The sequence below is a fragment of the Ochotona princeps genome, chromosome 18 (genome assembly GCF_030435755.1).
Source record: "Ochotona princeps isolate mOchPri1 chromosome 18, mOchPri1.hap1, whole genome shotgun sequence".
Taxonomy (NCBI): Eukaryota; Metazoa; Chordata; class Mammalia; order Lagomorpha; family Ochotonidae; genus Ochotona; species Ochotona princeps.
The window spans coordinates 20,290,721-20,298,445 of NC_080849.1; the positions used below are offsets into that span (position 1 = coordinate 20,290,721).

Consider the following 7,725-nt stretch of genomic DNA (forward strand, 5'->3'; position numbering starts at 1 on the left):
CAATTGAGTTTTCCAGAAACACCCCCCCCCCAACTCTCCCACTCTCCCACTCTCCCACCTCCACCCCAGCTGCCCGCGGAGCCCAATCCTCCCGGCCTGGATTCCTGAGGCTTGAGGCCACCGCCGGGCGGCCCTGGAGCAAGGCGGTCTCTCCCTGTGCCCTGGACGGCTCCTTCCACCCACCTCCCACCTCCCACCTCCCACCTTCTGCTCTGGGGTCTGCGGCTGCCGCAGCAGCGCTTGTGCTGTGTCACTTTCACCCAGCCGAGCTTCCAGCGACCGCTGGCCAGATGCTCTGGCGGCTTCCTTCCAGCTCGAAAGGTCTCCCGCCCCTGAGCTAATCCACCCCCTAGGCTATAGACTCAGCTCTGAACTCAGAGCTGCATCGGTGGGCTGGGCCCTGGGAGGGCGCGGCATGGCAGGGCAGACAGTGGTCCCTCCCAGCGGTCCCCAGACTGGAGCCTGGGAGAAGGCGCGGAGCGTGCTCTCTCCAGAGTCTGTGCAGACGGCGGCGCGGGAACACACGCGAGCACGCGCACCCAGTGCAAGGGTCAACGAGCCTGGCGGGCAGACTAGGGGCGGGGGCGACCTGAGCGCCCGCAGCTCCTCCCGGCCCAGCCGACCTGCCCCCAACACCTCCCGCCCGGCCGGGGTTCAGTGTGACTCGGCAGCATCGTGGGCCCGGAGACTCCCGCACACCGGAGGGGCACACAAGACCCGCAAGGAATTCCCCGGACCACGAACCCTCTCTGTATTGTCGGACACTCGCTCACAGACTCACACGACACGGAGCGGTGCGTAAACACACACACACACACACACACATGCACACACACATGTACACAAGCTCAGCCTGCGAGGAGGCGACGGCTCGCTTCAGGGGCGGGGAAGCACGCGGCACCGCCAGTCAGCCCTCCCCCTGCACACTGTGCCCCTCCCCTCACACACCCACCCCCGGTCCCAGACCTGAAAGCTCCTCGAAGCCTGACGGAGCCTACGCTGCCCAGCCAAGGGACTCGGACCCGAATGTTCCCAGTGGCACTGGAGAGCAACACCCGGCGAGATCCCCGCCCCCAGTCTCATCCAGGCATCCATCCATACGCGGCCCTCGCCGGCCCCAGAGCTCCGCTGCAGCCCCAGCCTCCATCCACTCCCCTATCCTCGCCCCACCTCCCCCAGCCGCTCTTGGCAACGACCCGCACCGCAGGACACAGTCACCTGCTCTGGTGCTGACAAGCTCTGGCTGGAGCCCACCCTTCAGCCGCTGCAGGCCCTGGCCACAGAGAGCCGGCTGTTCCAACTTCATACCGCTCGGCCACTGCCCGCTCCCCCGGCCCCATGACACCAGGGCGACAAGGAACAATCATAACAATAACAATAATACATAATAATAATAAGCTCGCAGAATTCCCAATCGGCGAGCACAGAGGATTCTACCAATTCGGTCTGGCCCCCCACTCCCATCTCCCGGGCGCGCGTCCATGGGGGCTCCTGGGGACGGAGGGTGGGGGCTGCAGGCTGTCTAGACGGCAACCATCCCCCAGACAACCGTGCGCGTTGCGACGGACACGCACTCCCGTGCAGCCAGCCCGGGGCCAGGCGGCAGGGGCGGTTGGGGACACCCTCATCGAAACCCGGGCCGCGCTCCCTACCTCGCCCGAGCACGGCCCAACAGCTGCAAGTTTGTCCGGCCACTGGACCAACTGCTCGGACGCAGCAAATGCCGGCTTTACAACAAAAGCGAGAGGAGTCACGCTCGCTCCCTGCCTCCCGCGGGTCAGAACCCCGCACCTGACAGCGGCTCCACCGCGCCCTCCGACACTAGCCGGACTCCAGCCGCCGCCCCCCCCCAACCCCCAGCTGCGCCCGAGCCGCAGGGCCACGGTTCCTCCACCCCCACCACCGCCACGACCGGGAATCCCTGTGGGGAAGGGAGCTTAGCCAGGATGGGGGCCGGCAGGGTGGAGCATGGACCCCTGAGGAGGGATGCCGGAGCGGCGGCGGGGGCGGGGGAGTGCGACCGCCCTGCTGGCCCAGGAGCAGAAAGGGGGAAAGGGGCCGATTGTTTGAGGCGGTTTTCCAGGATTTATCTGAAAGCACGCTCACGTCACCGCAACCCTCCGTCCGGGTCCCTGACTAAAAGGGGGGAGGGGGAACGCACGGGGGGCGATGCTCACCTCGGGGGGCGGGGGGGGTTCCAGTGGCTGCCGCGCGGAGCCCGAGCCGGGGGTGGGGGAAGGGGCAGGGAAAGGGAAGGGAGGGACGAGGCTAGGGAGCGACGTCTCCTGCCTCGAGTTCGACTCGTCCGAGCTGCGAAGGGGACGGTGTGCCCCAGCGCAGGACTCAGCAGGGAGGGGAGGGAGGGAGGGAAGGGACGGAGGGAGGGAGGGGCGGGCGGGGGGGAGTAAAGGAAGGAAAAAAAAACGCGCCCGGTTCTGACACAGGGAAAGAGAATGTGGGAGAGTGACGCGCACGCCCCGCCCTCCCCTCCGGCCACGTGCGCACACTTGAGAGGGAAGAGGGCTGCCGCAGGCCTGCCGGGAAACGTAGTCCGCCTTTCTTCACCAGGATGGCGGGCCCAGGAGATCCGGGCGGCGTGGGGACCGCGGGGACACGAGAATTCCACCTGCAGCGCCGGGGTAACCCAGGCTAGTGGTGCCAGAGCTGGTCGCCCCGCGCTGGCGCGGTCCTGGGGCGTCTCCTCTGTGGTTTTAAGGACTGAGGCGGAGCAGGGCTGGCGGCGGGAGGGGTTGCGGGGCGGCGGTAGGCGCGGTTCAGGCTTGCAGGAAACAAGAAGGAGCAGCTAGCAAGACGAGGATGTCGGTGCTTCTAGTGCAGTCACCCCCACATACACACACACCTTGCAGACAGGAGGGGGGCTTGTGCGCGCACTGGGGCCCTGTCAGCGCCTTCTGTTACTGAGACAGTGTGTGTTAAACATTCACATTTGGGGCTTCTCCGTAGCAGACGCGAGACGTTGTCATTCTGTCATTCGGTGTGCACTTTTCAACCAGTTGAGTTGGTTTTGCATTGACCAGGCGAAGGGCCTGGGACGTGGTTAAGAGGAGAATCATCGGAGGCAATGCACCATTCAATGCTCACATGGCTAAGTCACTGGTGTTGGGATTAAAACGCAGCTTTGTAGAGAGGGGCTTCTGAAGAAATGTGAGATGCCAGGGGATGGGGGACACATCGAAGGACCTGTCTGGATCCGTGAAGCTAGACATGGTCTATTAGTTCATTCAGGTGAAATTTGGTGAGCACTTTCTCCGAACCAGCTACATCTGGGAATGCACTCCTATGTCATTTGTCACACACACACACACACATGAGAAAGAACTCATGCTAGTACAGCCAGTCACAGCCAAGGAAAGCAGAAGCCATACTTCAGCACTTGCTTAGAGCCACCCACAAAGTGCTAATGGAACCCTCCTGGGGAAACAGCCAGCTGGGATGGAGGATGGATGAGGGTAGGAGTCAACCAGGTCAAGCTTCCTGGAGGAGGTGGCACCTTCCAGAAGATTTACTAAGATTTCCAACAAAGGCAAAGAGGCCCAGGGTGAGCATCTGACTCAGGCTCCAGACCAGAGCGAAGAGACCTAATTCCCAAGCTCTCCATGGAGTGGCTGGGTAGGAAGTGGCCCAGTTGCTGGAGTAGGCTGGCTCAGGGGTGTGTTTAGAAGACAGAAGGAAGACCACAGGGGAGGGAGGTGGGGCTTGGCCTGGGTCTCTAAGGATGAGTGGAATTTTTGCTTTTCCAGTCAGTTTGCCTTCTGGGCTTGTGACATCCTAGAGGCCACATCTGGAAAGAAAGCCCACAGTTGCATTCATACTCTGTAGGGCAGCTCTTTGGGTTCCTGCACCCGAGGGCATAGCTTCCCTCCTGGGGAAGGGTGGGAGACAGTAGGTCCAGGGACATCAGCCACTCCTCCCCACCTGTGGTTTTAGGAGTAGCAGAGTGAGTCCTGGAGGCCAATTAGTTATCTGGGCACTAGAACCTACCTGCTGCCCCCACTCCGCCTCCACAGGAACTGTCTCAACATGCCTAACTCTCCCACTGGCTTGTCCCTCTAAGCGTGAGTGCCTCATTGGTTCAGCAGTGAGTTATTTCAATGCTTTAACATCTGGAAAATTTCCTGGATTTACCAAATTGTGAATAGAAGCACTGGAGTGTCTCCATTCAACAAATTCTCCTTTGCGTACCTTGCTGTCAGTGCCAGTTTTGCACATTATGTGACAGGCACGCCACCTGCCAGGGAAAAACACAAGAATGGGATTGTCTGGTGGCCCGGGCTTCACACTGGCTTCTGCATCACACCTTCCAGAGGTGAGGATAGGCTGAGCAATGTGCAGAATGTGAAGCATCTCCGGAGTGCACCTGCTGGCTCTGGGGTGTGGCACCTGGGTAACTGGGGCTCTCCAGATAGCCTAAATGCTAAAATTCCTGCCTGGGTGCCCTCTGGCAGCAGACTTACCCTCCAAACAGGTGACCTTGGGGCCCTTGCTGGACCTTGCAAGAGCCATCGAGGATAAGGCTCCAAAGCTGGCTGTGTCCCAGCAAAGTGTTCAGTTGGCTGTCCTCTGTGTCCGAGGGTCTTTCTGACACAGAATAACCCCCTGAGCTTTTCTCTCTGCACACTCAGTCCAGCAGGAAGTATTCCTCAGGGTGAATTGTCTTAGTGTGTGACGTTCATTCGATTGGCCTGCAAGGAACCCTAGACCTATGCTAGTCTTCTATTATTACCCCACCACTGCCCTAGCCTCACTCTGCTCCCTATCAGCTGACAACCTTTCATGGTCTGCAGCTTGCTACTACTGCCCAGGTTGCCTTGGGCAGCCAGAGTCCCTAATCCCCCACCTTACTGCTCCCGGCCCTCCACAATATAACCTGTACCCTCCACACCCAAGGTCTCAGCTTCACCTCTAAGTTAATAACCCTTCTTACGATCCTCTATCTGTTCTGTTCACAACTCTGATGTTCTTCTCTATTGAGCATTTGCTGGCATGGCCTCTGATGATGCCAAGAAAGGGGTCTTGGAGAGAAAGGCTCTGGAGGTCTCTAACCTACATTCTCTTGGGTATGGTGCCTGGGCCTTTCTTGGCTCCTCCTTTGTTGTGGCCCTTTCTCTGCTTTGTAGTTGACCCTGTGCTCAGGCCTGCAAGCTCGGGTTTGCAGAGCTGCTGGGTGCAAAGTTAATGGACTGCAGGTGCCTGGGGCAGGAGCAGGGAGCAGGGGGGAACTCACACCGGTTCTGGTGTCATTGCAGCAGGCTCTGAGTGGCCGGGAATCATCCTTATCTGACATGTCCACCACCTAGGGGAGAAATGAAAAGCCAACATGTTTTTCTCTCCGTTTTAAGTATTTATTTAAAATCCACTAGTAAAAGGAACTATTTTGGGGCCAACCTCATGGCGAACCACGTTAAGCCACCACCTGTGACACCAGTACTCCATATCACAGTGCCGGTCTGAACCTCTGCTGCTCCGCTCCTGGTCCAACCCAACAGTGCCCAAGTGCTTGAGCCCTGGCCACCTACGGGGCTGGGGGGTGTGTGCGAAAGCAGTTCCAGACTATGGGCTTCAGCCTGGCCCAACCCCAGCCAGTGTGGCCTTTTGGGGAGTAAACTAGGGGTACAGGATCTTTTTGTGTCTGTCCTCTGTGTTACTCTGTCTCAAAAAAATAAATCTAAAAACAAGACAATAAGTAGTTTTTCCTTTGTTGCCATTGCTTCTTTCTGCTCCACTCCTCTCCCCAACCATAGCCTTTTCTGGGACAGTGGGGCAGGGAGTTGCTGCATGGGCTCACACGTTTGGTGACAGTCTGGAGGGAGCCCACAGACATGCTGGGGGAGGGAAGTGTCCCTAGCCTGCAGGAGCTGGGAAGTCCAGGCTGATGCCCCAGACAGGGCAGGGAGGTAGGGCAGGGAAGGGAGGGTCCTCAGAAGGCTGAAGTGGGCAGACTGGAAGGGAAGTCTCCATCCCCTTGTAGCTTCCTGTTTGGAGGAGGTCAGTAGCGGCCTTACTGCTAATAGCAGTGTGGCCTTGGCCTAGGTGCACTGCAGATGTGGTAGGAGCACCCACTGTGCCAGTGTCTGTAGCTTCAGTGGGCAGCCTGATGGGCACTGACCTTGCACGGTACAGAAGGGGCCAGCTGGGTGTCGGGGCTCTGTTCCTGTAGTGTTGGCCTGGAGAGATAATGCTTCGATAGGACCTGGTTAGATTTCACCTGGCCTCCTCTCAGCTTCCAGGACAGTCTCAGAGCAGGTGCAAAGTGATCCCCTAAGGCAGAGTCAGTGATGGAGGTAGGGCTGTGCATTGAGAACATATGGTGAGCTGGAGAAAAGCAGCACCTGTAAGAAACCAACCAACAAATGCCTTTTTTGTTTTTAAGATTTATTTGTGTATATTGGAAAGGCAGATCAGATTTACGGAGAGAAGGAGAGACAGAAAGATCTTTCATCTGCTGACTCACTCCTAAAATGCCTGCAATGACCAGAGCTGGGCCAATTCGAAGCTAGGGGATTCCTCCAAGTCTCCCTAGGAGTCTTCACAGGACATAGGTGCAGGGTTCCAAGGCTTTTGGAACACCCGTCACTGCTTTTCCAGGCCACAGCAGGGAGCTAGAAGAGAAGTAGAGCACCTAAAACACAAACTGGTGCCCATGTTGGATCCCGACGCTGGTGGTGAAGAATTAACCAGTTGAGCCAACCCACCAGTCCCCAATGAATATCTTTATTTAATATATTTGTTTATTCCATTTATTTGAAACCCAGAGGGAAACGAAGATCTCCCAACTTCTAGTTCACTTCCCAAATACCCCACTGCCAGGACTAGGCCAGGCCACAGCTGGGAATCCCATAACTCTACATGTGATTCCCATGTGGGTGGCAGGTACCCCAGGACTGAATCATCATCTGCTGCCTCTCAGGGCCCACATTAGAGGAAGCTGGGAGAGCAGCAGTCACCCTGACCTGACTCAGGCACTCCACCCCAGGATGGGGATGCCGCCACCTTCCAGATGCCCACCCCAAACAATGATTATTGGAGCGTGCTATGAGGAAGGCATAGCCAAGCTCTGGGAGGCCACAAACCGTGTGAATGAGCTCACAGGTTTCCCGTGTCTGCTAGGTGACTTGGCTCTCTCTAAGGCCTCCGTTTTTCCCAGGGCTGGACTCTGTGTTCTCTAAAGAGTTTCCCTAACCAAGGAAACCCTACAGTTGAAGATGAACCTGAAACTGCTTCATTCTGGCCACATAGAATGGGTTTCCGATGCTCATGAAACTGAAACCCTGAATGTAACACAAGCAGAATTTTCATCCTGCAAGACTCAAAGACAGCAAAGCTCGTGATTCATCAGGCATTCCTCAGGGTTCAAGCTCAGACTTCACAGGCCAGTGGCCAGTGTGCCTTGCCCTTGGTGTGGGTCACGGGACATGTAACACCTCACCACAATCTCTGCCAAAAAAAAAAAAAAATCCTCCCTTGTCAGGCCACCCAGGCAAGTCTCACCCTGGGAGGTCTCACCCTGGAGGGGCAGCCAAGACAGGTTGGACCAAGACATACACCTGGCCCCTAGGGTCATTGCAAGGCTGGACTTGATGTCGCTGACACCATCAGGTGAACTGAACCAATCAGATTACCTCCTGCAGGAATCTGAAGGAAGAAGCAGAGAAACCTCTGCTCGTTGCTGACAGTTGGTGGCCAAAGTGGACCAGGTAGAAGGCA

General features: G+C 57.6%; 1 protein-coding gene across 3 annotated transcripts in view; it reads right to left on the reverse strand.

Moving 5' to 3' along the window:
* Positions 1-2,383, reverse strand: part of CTIF (cap binding complex dependent translation initiation factor) — a 229,368-nt gene extending 226,985 nt beyond the window's left edge. For 2 of the 3 annotated variants that reach the window (XM_058676823.1, XM_058676826.1), the window contains exon 1: positions 2,178-2,383. The gene's annotated coding sequence lies outside the window, so the exon portion shown is untranslated. Of the gene's footprint in view, positions 1-966; positions 988-2,177 lie in introns of those variants that run through there. The other variant, XM_058676825.1, reaches the window with a different exon arrangement.
* Between the last annotated feature and the right edge of the window lie 5,342 nt (positions 2,384-7,725).